The 11,196-nt window shown below is 55.0% G+C and overlaps 1 long non-coding RNA gene across 1 annotated transcript; it reads right to left on the bottom strand.

The window, feature by feature from the left end:
- Positions 1-4,784: 4,784 nt before the first annotated feature.
- LOC133043201 (uncharacterized) lies at positions 4,785-9,476 on the bottom strand. Its single transcript, XR_009689665.1, has 3 exons — positions 9,276-9,476; positions 5,365-5,521; positions 4,785-5,097 (listed from the first exon to the last, which is right to left on the bottom strand). It is a non-coding gene; the product is annotated as an uncharacterized LOC133043201 (long non-coding RNA).
- Between the last annotated feature and the right edge of the window lie 1,720 nt (positions 9,477-11,196).

Genomic DNA, 11,196 nt, shown 5'->3' with positions numbered 1-11,196 from the left:
CAGGCCCTCTGTCCCCAGAGCAGCATTCAGAGACTGAACCCAGCTGGACATCCCCAATTAACCAGTGTGCCTCTCTTGGGTAACTCGCCTCTCCGAGCCTCTGTTTCCTGAGCTGTAAAATGGGGATGGACTTCTCAAGTGGCTCAGTGGTAAAGAATCCGCCTGCCAATGCAGAAGTTGCAAGAGATGTGGGTTCGATCCCTGGGATGGGAAGATACCCTGGAGAAGGAAACAGCAACCCATTCCAGTCTTCTTTCCTGGGAAATCCCATGGACAGAGGAGCCTGGTGGGCTACAGTCAATAGGGTCATAAGAGTCAGACACGACTTAGTGACTAAACAGCAGCAACCTCTATGAGAGGGATAGTTGGGAGGCTCAGAGAGTCAATAATTCTGAAACATTCTGGGAGTTTCCAGAGTCTTCAGAGAAGCCCCGGCCAAGGGGAGAGGCTCAGAGGGTTTCCAAAGGCCTGAGGCACCTTCCCCAAAGGAGGAAGTGGCCTTGAGCAGGGCAGCCCCACCATGGGAGGCGTGGGACTCAGGCTTGGAGTCTGGTATGAGTAGGCTCTCACCTGTGTGGCCTGGCTCCCCCCAGGCCTGGCCTGCCCACAGGACGTGATTCAGTCTTGGGAAGGGACAGCAGGGCGAAGGGCCAGGTGGGTCTGCATTCAAGTCCTCTGTCTGCGTTCACCAGCTCTGTGGCCGTGTGGCTGTCAGTCATCTCCCTGCTCTGGGCCTTGGCTTCTCCAGCTTCCTGGACCTGTCTCAGGACCGTGAGCCAAGAGTGAGGCCAAAGCTGGGTGGCCCCTCAGCTAGAGAACCGGGCACTGCTATCCCCCTTGGGGAGAGCCGGCCTGCCCCCTCATCATCTTCCCTGCCTGGGAGCCACTGGACAAACACACCTGGGAGCAGGGCTCCATGTCTTTGCACATTCTGTTCGCCCTGCTCATCGTGCTCTTCCAGGCATTCTCCTCTGTACCCCGGATCCCTCCCTCCAGGCTTAAGTCACCATCTCTGTGAGGCAGGACATGTGGCAGAAAAGGCACGGAGTCAGGAGTCCACTGATGGGAAAGCTGAGCTGAAGGAAGGGGAAGTGATGCGTCCAGGATCATACCGTTGGAGTGGGGAGAGCCAAGGTTCCAGCCCAGGCTCCGCTGCTCCTCCTAACGCCTCTTGAGGCAGCACTTAAGACCTTCCCCAGTACACCCCCGCCAGCCACACTGCCCACACACACGGCCACCTTGGAGCTTTTCCCCACCTGGTAACCCCAACCTGGAAAACCTGCCCTTCTCTCTTACTCACCTGGGCCCTACTGACTTTTAATCAGTGGTCACCTGCTCAGCAGGTCCATCTTTAGCCTTTGGAGCACACTGCCCATGTATCCACCTGGCCCTCTTCCCTGCCCAGATCCTCTTCATCTTCCAGGTTGACCCTCTGTCAGGAAGCTCCCTCTGACCAGCTGGACCAGTTCCTCCTCTGAGCTCGTTCCCAGACACCATCCCCTTCCACCTGCTTTGTGATTTCTTGCTCGGTGCTCTGTCTGCAGACTCGGGCTCTGTGAGTGGGACAGGAGGTCTTGTTCACACGCATCACTTCAACACCAAGCGCAGCACTTGGTACAGACCAGGTGTTCAGTACTTGCTGTCCCGGCATGGAATCCTTCCATCTGGCTTTTCATTCAACAGGTGTTTAACGAACATCAGGGAAAGGGCAGTGAGAAGACAGGGCGGGGAGCTCTGCCCTGTGCAGGTCACGTCCTAGTGACAGATACACACACATGTGGCATCAGGGCAAGTGGGAACAGAGGAGCAACAGAGTGAAGAAAGGACAAGAGAGTGGGCGGGGGATCGGGGAGGGGTGTCAGGGAGACTCTCTGAGAAGGGGACATTGGGTCTGATCTCTGAAGGAAGAGAGGGCGTGGTGTTAAGAACCAAAAGTAGATACTGGGGAGAAGGAACAGCAAGTGCAGAGGTCCTAAAGTGGGAACACACATGGAAGAATAGCAAGGAGATCAGTAGTCATGTACAGATGTGAAAGCTGGACCAATAAGAAGGCTGAATCCTGAAGAATTGATGCTTTCGAACTGTGGTGCTGGAGAAGACTCTTGAGAGACTCTTGGACAGCAAGGAGATCAAACCAGTCCATCCTAAAGGAAATCAACCCTGAATATTCATTGGAAGGACTGGTGCTGAAGCTGAAAGTCCAATACTTTGGCTACCTCACGTGAAGAGCCAACTCACGGAAAAGACTGGGAAAGATTGAAGGCAGGAGGAGAAGGGGACGACAGAGGATAAGATGGCTGGATAGCATCACTGACTCAATGGACATGAGTTTGAGCAAACTCTAGGAGATCGTGAAGGACAGGGAAGACTGGCGTTCTGCATCCATGGGGTCGCAAAGAGTCAGACATGGCTGAATGACTAACAACAGTGAGCGAAATGAGGAGTGGCAGGAGCTGAGGTCAGCGAGGGACCAATTAGGGGCCCCGGGGCAGGACTCTGCTTTGACCCTCAGTGAGCTGGGAGCCATTGCTGGGTTCTGGGCAGAGGAGGGCAGGGTCTAAGTTCTAACAGGATCACTCCGGCTGCTGCATGGTGAATGGATTCCAGGGACCGAGGGGGAAGCAGGAGAGCTGAGAGGAGGCTGCTGCCCTCACGTGGATGGGCAGTGCAGGTGGAGAAGGGGTCGAACTGCTGGGATATTTTGAAAATACAACCAACGGTATTTGCTGATGGTGAATGAGCGTGGGGGTGGGGTAGAGAGAGCTCGAGATTATGAAAAAGAGTGATGTGAAAGACCATCCCAAGGTTTTTGGCCTGGGGAAGTGATTAGAAAATGAAGGTGCTATTATCTGAGACAGGGAAGGCGGTGGGCATGAATTTCAAGAGCTCAGTTTGTGACCTGCTGAGTGAAGCTGTCCCGTGGACATCCACATGGGGATGTGGTGGGAAAAGGCATCAGCCAGACGGGCCTGGAGTTGGGAAGTCAGGCTGGGTGTGGGTAGCTGCCGTAGGAGTCCCCACGACTTGAACATAGTGAGGGCCTCAAGAGGGACCTGAGGCTGGCCACAGCCAAGCTCCTGGCCTGTTGGAGAGGCAGACAAGGACCCCAGGGCCGCCCACGGAGAGCCCCACCCTGAAAGCGTTCATCGGATGACACAGCTGGAGGGTGAGCTGGGATCTCTTGGACAAGGTGGTACACCTTGAGAGTCTCGGCAGGCGGAGGTGGGACAGGCATCCTGAGAAGGCAGATGCTGTGGCTTTTGGGATGGGGTGGGAAACAGGAGAAGGAAGGCCCAACGGAGCCAGCGGGGTGGGGGGGGTGTTCAGTGGATGGTGCAGGAGCCCAACCCCTGGGGCTTAACTTAACCCCTGAAGCTTCTGTCTTTGCCTCTAAAACTGGAATGATAACCCCTGCTGGGGCTTAACTTAACCCCTGAAGCTTCTGTCTTTGCCTCTAAAACTGGAATGATAACCCCTGCATGGGCTGGTGTGAGGATCAAATGAATTCATCCAGACAAAGTACGCAGAATAAAGTGATGGAAGGTGCTGGAAAACATGACCTACCCTTTAGTACTGAGTCTGGAGAAGACAGCGTGCTTCAGCTGAGAGGACAGCAAACAAGGGGAGAGAACAGCGTAGGAGGCCCAAGTGTGAGGGACCTGCGGCCCGGGGAAGGGGGGAACTTTGTTCCCTTTGGGCAGTGGGGAGCCATGGAGAGTTCTATGCCAAGAGGGGAGCGGGGCTGTATTCATTCCTTGATTATCCTCTACCTGCGCTCAGCCTGACACACCCCTTCCCATCCCAGGCCCCGCAGTCCTACCCAGCACCCCGCCTGCTGGGCTCAAGGCACATCTCCTGTGAGAGCTAAGGTTTGGTGAGCGTGTGCTGCGTTAGTTCTTTTAGCTGCCCCAGCCATGAGGTCTGCCTGTTATGATGGTCGTTTGACAGACGAGGAAACCAAGGCACAGAGAACATCACACAGATCAAGGTCATCATGCAGATCGTGGCCAGCAGAGTGGACTCAACTCCAGAATCTACCCCAGCCTCTCCCAGCTCTGAGAAGCGGCCGGGCATTGTGGGCAGCGTCCAGCACCATGCTCCTCCCAGCAGGCAAGGCGGGGTCCTTATGCCCACTCACAGGGCTGCAAGGTCAAGGGCCCCACAGCTTGTCCACCAAGGAGCTGAGACTCCAACCCTGGTCCGTGAGACCCACGTGCCCACATGAGGGGCCTGGCAGGCATAGCACCGGGAAGCCTGAGCTTCCTTTAACCCGAGCCTGCATTCGGGTGAGCTGCCTTAGTCAGGAGTCATTTCTGAGGTCCCTCGCTCCCCTTTGGGAGGATGGGGGAGACGGTGGACTCCTCCTGCCGAGCTGCCCTGGGGCTCAGGTCCCAGCCCCCTTTACTGCCTCTTCCCCTGCTCTGTCCTCTCAAAGTGGCTTTTCATCCCCGAACTGACCCACCAGGTCCCAGCCCTTCCCTGCAGAGAGGAGACTGAAAAGCAGGCTTAACTGCATCCACTTAACAGTTTCACAGCCAGAAAAACCAGCAGAGGGAAACACAATGTTTGCAGACCGGGTCAGGTCCAAGGTCACTCCATAAAAATGGATTCCTAGAAAAACATAAACCAGCAATTTACCCAGTGAATTTTATTGGCTTCCAAAAAAAAAAAAAAAAAAGCTATCCCATTTGAATAACGAAGAGAGAAAACATCTCCAGTTCCTCCTTTATTAGTGAATAAGGACACACAAAAACTCAACAGAGATGGAACATGCATTCCCAGGCAGTTTCAGGTCTGGTTTATTAGCCACTTTCATTTCATAAAAACCAGCATTTCTATTCAAATAGGATGATGTCCAAAAGGTCTGTTCGCTTTTGAAAAAAAAAAATGTATTGAATACAGGTTAAGTCTTAGTTCTATTTTTTGTTTTTTAAACAAAGCTCAGATCCTCCTGACTTCGCGCCTGTTACTACAGCCGGAGGGAAACTGATTACAGAATCCATCTGATATGTCGGATTTCTTTGTGGCATCCACTTCATCGCTCAGCAGCCAGCCATGATGTCATAAGCCCATCAGATTTCCGGTAGGGGGGAAACGCTGGGGAATTGGAAAGAATGGATGTTTCTTACCGTCAGGAAGGGGAGGGAAGGGATTGGGTGTGTGTTTGGGAGGCAGTGGGGGGTGCGCGGGGGACATGGGGACGGGAGGCAGCTTCAATGTTTGTGATATTAAATGTCAGGCAGAAACCTGAAAAATCCAGCCACCCAGATGTTTTCGAAATATCCAGATGTCTGGCATCGAGCAGACCGCGTTCCCTTCTAGTCCCCTCCCGTCCCAAGAGGCATTCGACATTTCGGCTCTGACCTCAGGTCTCCAGCAAGTGTCCACCCTCGGGTTTGGAATTTTTTTTCTAAATCTTTACACATGGATGACAGGCATAACTAGGTCCAGATTTTTAAAAGCTGTTGAAGCAGTGATTTGAAAAGTTCAGTCCCTGGAATTAGCTTCCACGGAATACACTCTGCAAGCCAAAAAGGAGGAAAAAAATCCCTCAGCCAACACACACACACAAACATATGTGACTCTGAAGCCATAGGAGTTAAAAACCCCAAACAAAACCGAGGAGTCTGAGAACCAAGGACTCTCGCCTGATATTGAGAAGCGATGAGCCCTCCCCCAGGAGCTCGCTTCCCCCAAATCAGAAAAACACCAAACAGCTTTGTTCTTCCTGACAAAGCCCCTCGCTTCCAAGGAACAGACAGTTGCCAACAAAAGCACAGGGTAGAACTAATTTACACTCAGACTCAGGGCTTCAAGGAGTCATAAAGTACAGAAATGGAAATGGTTCTGCCGAGGACTCTGCCTCCCCGCCACTGGCAATGGGGACCCCAGCGCCTGGGGGAGCCCTGCAGGCCACAGACGGAGCAGAGTCCCGGCTTCCAGTGGCCTGGCCACACGCCCACAGAGGCCACCTCCAAGGCTTGTGGCTAATTGCTCCTGAAAAAGAGCCAACAACTGCAGGCCCCTGGGGTCCCAGCTCTGCAACTTCACAGGGAGCCAGGAGGAGAGGCAGCTGGGGAGGGGGAACCCTTTCCAATTAGAACTGAGAGCTTCGATAACGAGGAAGGGGGTGGTGAGGACTGGGAGTGGGGGGTGTCTGACAGAGGGCAGGAGGAGTTGAGTGGGGGCTCAGGATTGGAGGTGGGGGGTTCAGTGGCATCCTCTCTTAGGGCAACCCCTGAGCTTTTCAGATGCAGAAATCGAAGTCCAGGAGCGGCTGAGTGGCCCGCCCAAGGTCACCAGGCTCATTAGAGGGACAGCTAGTACTGGGGGAACGGAAAACACAGGCCTGGCACTGCGTGGCTCTTCCCGGAACGTTATCTAATTTAATACTCGCAACACCCTGTGAGGGGAGGATTATCATTAACCGCAGTTTCCAGAGGAGCCAATGGAGGTGCAGAGAGGTTAAGCAATTTGCCCAAGGTCACACAGCCCAGTCATTTGCAGAACTTGGCAGTGAACCACTGACTCCAAATCCAGTGCTCTTTCTGCTGGGTGGGGGGAGGCAGTGAAGGTTTAATGGGGAACAGTGATCTGATTTAAATACATCTTTAAAATGCTGGTGATCCCCATAGAACAGAAGGGATTAAATCATTGCAAATTAATTTTTTAAAGCGACTCCAGTCAGGAGGGCCGGGGGGTGGGGGGTGGGGGGGTGGGGAGCCGTTTTCAGTTTTCTTTCCATCCCTGCCGTCAGTAAAGCATGCAGACACTGTCTAGCTGTGCGTGGAGGCCATTCATTCCCCTGAAGTGGGGGGTGGGGGGGGTGCTAAAAGCTTTGTCAGGCGTCTGTGAGAGCGGTAATCTACCACCAGAAAGCTGCTAGGCGCACAGGTCTGAAGAGCCCCGGGAGGGAGAAATTCACTGAGGACAGAAACTATAAAAAAATGAAAGTAAGAGTTGGCCCTCTAAGCCTGATTCCTCCTTTCCAGCCCGGAATTTAAATGAACCACAGATTACCTGGGCTGCTATCTGTGGCCCGGAGGCCTGACTCTGGGTCCTGTCTGTCCAAGATGTGGGGGAGGAGGGCGGTTAACGTGGCCCTGTACCCCGGCCCTCGACCCCACCTTCTCCCAGAGTGGGATTTGAAGGAAGCCAAGCCTCCCAGAGCTGGGACACACAAATGAGGGTAGGCTGGTCTGAGCTCAGAGAAAAAGACACTCACCTGTCCCCAGGCGCCCCCCCCGCCCCGAGAGTCTCTTCGCTTCCCAAGGGCCAGCCTTGGCACTTCAGCGGGCTATCCGTGCCAGGCCTCTCCCTGCCCTCTTCCTCACCAAGCCTGCTGGTTTCTTTTCATTTGTTTCTGTGGATAGCAAATGGGGTGTGGAGCCCAGGACCCAGGCCAGGGAAGAGGAAAGAAAAATTTCTGCCATCTGGGTGACTGATCTGGCTGAGCAGCTCCCATTTTTCTGGGAAAATTCTACTCATCCTTTATTTGATTTGCCTACAAACACCCTGAGACTCAGCTCCTGCCCTCCTGGCACTTACAACCGATGGGAGGAGTCAAACGTTAACCCAGTAATGCCATAAAAATGTCCCTGGAAGGAGAGGTTCCCAGGCTATGAGAGTGCATCATAGGGGAAGTGTCGAGTCAGGGGAGATCAAGGAAGGCCTCTTGGAGGAGGTGACTGATGATGAAGCATTAACCCTTCCGACTCACGTCACCTCTGTAGAGGAGCCTTTCCTGATGGCCACTCAAGGTTGCCTCCTGTCCCCATTCCTTTCCTGATTCTTGTTCACCATCTCTTTCCCTGCACTAGTCTGGAAGTCCCCGAGAGGCCAGAGGTCTGCCCTGTTCGCCACTGAATTGCCTGTGCTTGGGACATAGTAGATGTTTGATGACTACTTGTTGGTCAAAAAAAAAAAAAAAAGTAAACATGTGCAAAGGACCTGTGGTAGGAGGAATCACAGAGACACAGGAGGAGTCAGGACGGGGGGAGGGGTGGAAAGCACAGAGAGTAGTGGGAGGTGAGACAGCGCTACCCCCAAGAACCACCCTGGACCGACCAGCATCTCCTCCAGACGGTGGGCCCCCTTCTGCCCTTCCCCGGTGGCAGAGACTGGGGTTGGTGTCTTCCTTCTCCTCCGGAGGAGTGTCACAGGGATGTCCTGCCCGACTTGATCTGCACCAGACAGCGCTCCCCTGGGGTCGAGGCATGTGAGCACTCACATCACCTGCCCAGTACTCCGCCTCTCACCATTGCCTTCCTTCCTCCAGTCATTCCCTTGCGTGAACCTGTGGGGTCACCCGGAGCCCCTGAGAGGCAGTGGGAGGCAGATCCAGGGACTCCCTACACCCCACCCCCAGGTTTCTTCTGCACCCCAGCACCAGCAGCCCGGCACCCTTTCTCCTCCCTAAGGCAGAAGTAGAAGGAGAGAAGGAGCAGGGCTCCGGGCATGGACCAGATGGGTTTGTGTCCCCTAGGTCGATGACCAGCGTGTGTCTGGACACCAGGCCAGCCTCTGCCCCTCAGATTCCTCCCAGGTGACAAGCAGATGCCCCAAGCTCCCGCGGAGACAGAACAGGTGTGCCCAAGAGGCTCGAAATCAATCTCTGGTTTTCCTCTAGGGCTCGGTTCAGTCACTCCTGAGGCTGGGGTCCAGGGTTCCCCCGAGGGCGCCTCGCGCCAGGGGAAGCGGCCGAGACCCACGGCGGTGGCGGAGGTTGCAGGGGGCGGGGGGCGGGGGGGCCCTGCCCCAGCGTGGACCCTCCCTCTGCGCCGCCGGCACCGCACGCTCTGGCAAACTTTCTGCGTCTGCCACCCGCTCGCGTCTACACCTGCTCGTGGTTCTACGGCGCGTGTCCACGGCCTCACCTGCCCCCGGGTCGCTGGCTCAGTCATAGTCCGAGTCTCCAGTCTCACTCGCCAAGAGTTAGGAGGACCATCAACCCCAGCCTTAGGGATCAGTATCGACGACCTCGGGATTTCGGGGTGGGGGGACGCCTCAGCCGGCTCCCCTGCTCTCGTTTACACCACTTCGGCAGTCCCCCCAGGTCACTGGACACGTCTCAGCTAAGGGAGCCGCGTCCACCTCGCCTCGGAGACACCGTAGCTCTTGGGGCCGCGTCCACACTGCTCAAGGCGCACGAGACCCTCCAGAGCGCGGACCTGCACGCAGATCCCCGCGAAAGACAGCGGCTCAGCGTAAGAGGTGAGCCCGGATCTCCTCCTGGTGCCCTCCACGCCCAGACCAGCCGGCCGGGGGCGGCTTACCTTGCCCGCGCCCTCACGCTCCTGTCCAGGCGATACCGTCTCTTTCATACATTGCGCAATACTGTCGATGGTGAAAGAACATGTTATAAATCCTCTCCCGGTCACTTGGCAGTTCCCCACCCTCCCGCCTTTCTTCTTTTTTCGGCGTTTAAGACAATACTCGGCCCCAGCAGCCGGCCGCTGGCCAGGGGACTCCCGGGCAGGCACCGCTGGCCGCGGCGGGGCGGGCCTTGGGCGTGGTCTGGGCGGGGCCCGGCGCCATGGGGGCGGGGCCGGGCGGAGTGGGGCGGGGCACCCGGGCTCTGGCCCCACTCCCCGGGGAAGCCTCTGCCGGCGACTAGAGCTCCTGTTCCGGCTTCTGATTGGTCGGCCGGTCCGGCGATGCTGACGCCTGATTGGTTAAGGCAAAGAAGAGTAGAGGGTTACAGGGATCCATTCTTTGACTTTTTTTTTTTTCCTGTAGCCGCCACTACTCTTTTGGGTCCTCCTGAGATTTGTAGCCTTTTCCTCACTGCTTCTGTACACTCTGTAGTTAACACTTAACTATCTCGAAGGTAATGCTTTTCTTTGTCCTTTTCTACCAAATAGGCCACTCGATGCGAAGAACTGACTTACTGGAAAAGATCTTGATGCTGGGAAAGATTGAAGGCTGGAGGAGAAGGGGACGACAGAGGATGAGATGGTTGGATGGCATCACCGACTCGATGGACATGAATTTGAGCAAGCTCCGGGAGTTGGCGATGGACAGGGAGGCCTGGCGTGCTGCAGTCCATCGGGTCGCAAAGAATCGGACACGACTGAGAGACTGAACTGACCAAATCGGTAGCACCTTGAAGTCAGGACACCGGGTTTGTGATGCTCACCACTGTATCCCCAGGACCTGGTACTCTGGAGGTGCTCAAAACGTGTTTGTTGATTGCATTCATGGAAAATGTACATATAGGTTTCTAGAGCTATTGTTAAGGCTGGGAACATCCCTAGAAGAGGGTATTAATGTTCTTTTAGAGGGGGAGGTAGAGCAGCGTGGCGCAGTGGAAGCATGCTGGGCCCATAACCCAGAGGTTGATGGATCGAAACCATCCTCTGCTAGCCCCCAGCTTGGGCTTCCCTTGTAGCTCAGTTGGTAAAGAATCTGCCTGCAAGGCAGGAGACCAGGGTTCGATCCCTGGTTCAAGAAGATCCCATGGAGAAGGAAATGGCAACCCATTCCAGTATTCTTGCTTGGACAATCCCATGGACAGAGGAACCTGGCCGACTATAGTCCATGGGGTTGCAAGAGTTGGACTGACTTAGCGACTAAACCACCAGAATGGGGAGACTGAGGCACTGAGAAACGCTGTCACCTGGGACGTGCTTACATCAGTGGACTTCAGATCCCTACACAGCGAATCCCCATGAGGTGTCCAGGCCTGTTTCCCATCTGTCAAAAGACAGTGTTGGGTTAGAGCCGAACATGGGTTAGAAGATGAATTGTTTCTGTGAACAGATTATACTGTGCTGCTGTGCTTGGCAGTAAGAATGAGACAGCTCGGGCTTCATGTTAAAATCCTGGTTGCCTGCTGTCCCCTCTCCCTCCCTTACCACCCCTCCCCTCTAATCACAGGGGAAGTAAAAAGCACTCTGTTCAAACCAGGGGTACCTTGCGGGTACCTTGCCCACTTCTGAGGGTTTGGGGCCATGTAGGAGGATTTTCTTGGGGGGGCCCAGGGGTTCTCATTAAGCAAACTGACTTGAGCAGGCATGCTGTTCTGGGGGAAGAGCAATTCTTGGGAACACCCTGCTTCCCAAGAGAGTCATTTTGATTGCGGGGTGGTCTCTGATATAAGGTGGGGAGAAGGCTTCCCCTAACAATGGAAGATGTAGGAGCTGCTCCGACTCTTTGTGACCCCACCGACTGTAGCCCACCAGGCTCCTCTGTCCA

The sequence above is a fragment of the Dama dama genome, chromosome 22, assembly GCF_033118175.1.
Source record: "Dama dama isolate Ldn47 chromosome 22, ASM3311817v1, whole genome shotgun sequence".
Taxonomy (NCBI): Eukaryota; Metazoa; Chordata; class Mammalia; order Artiodactyla; family Cervidae; genus Dama; species Dama dama.
This window is presented reverse-complemented; position numbering and strand designations above follow the sequence as displayed.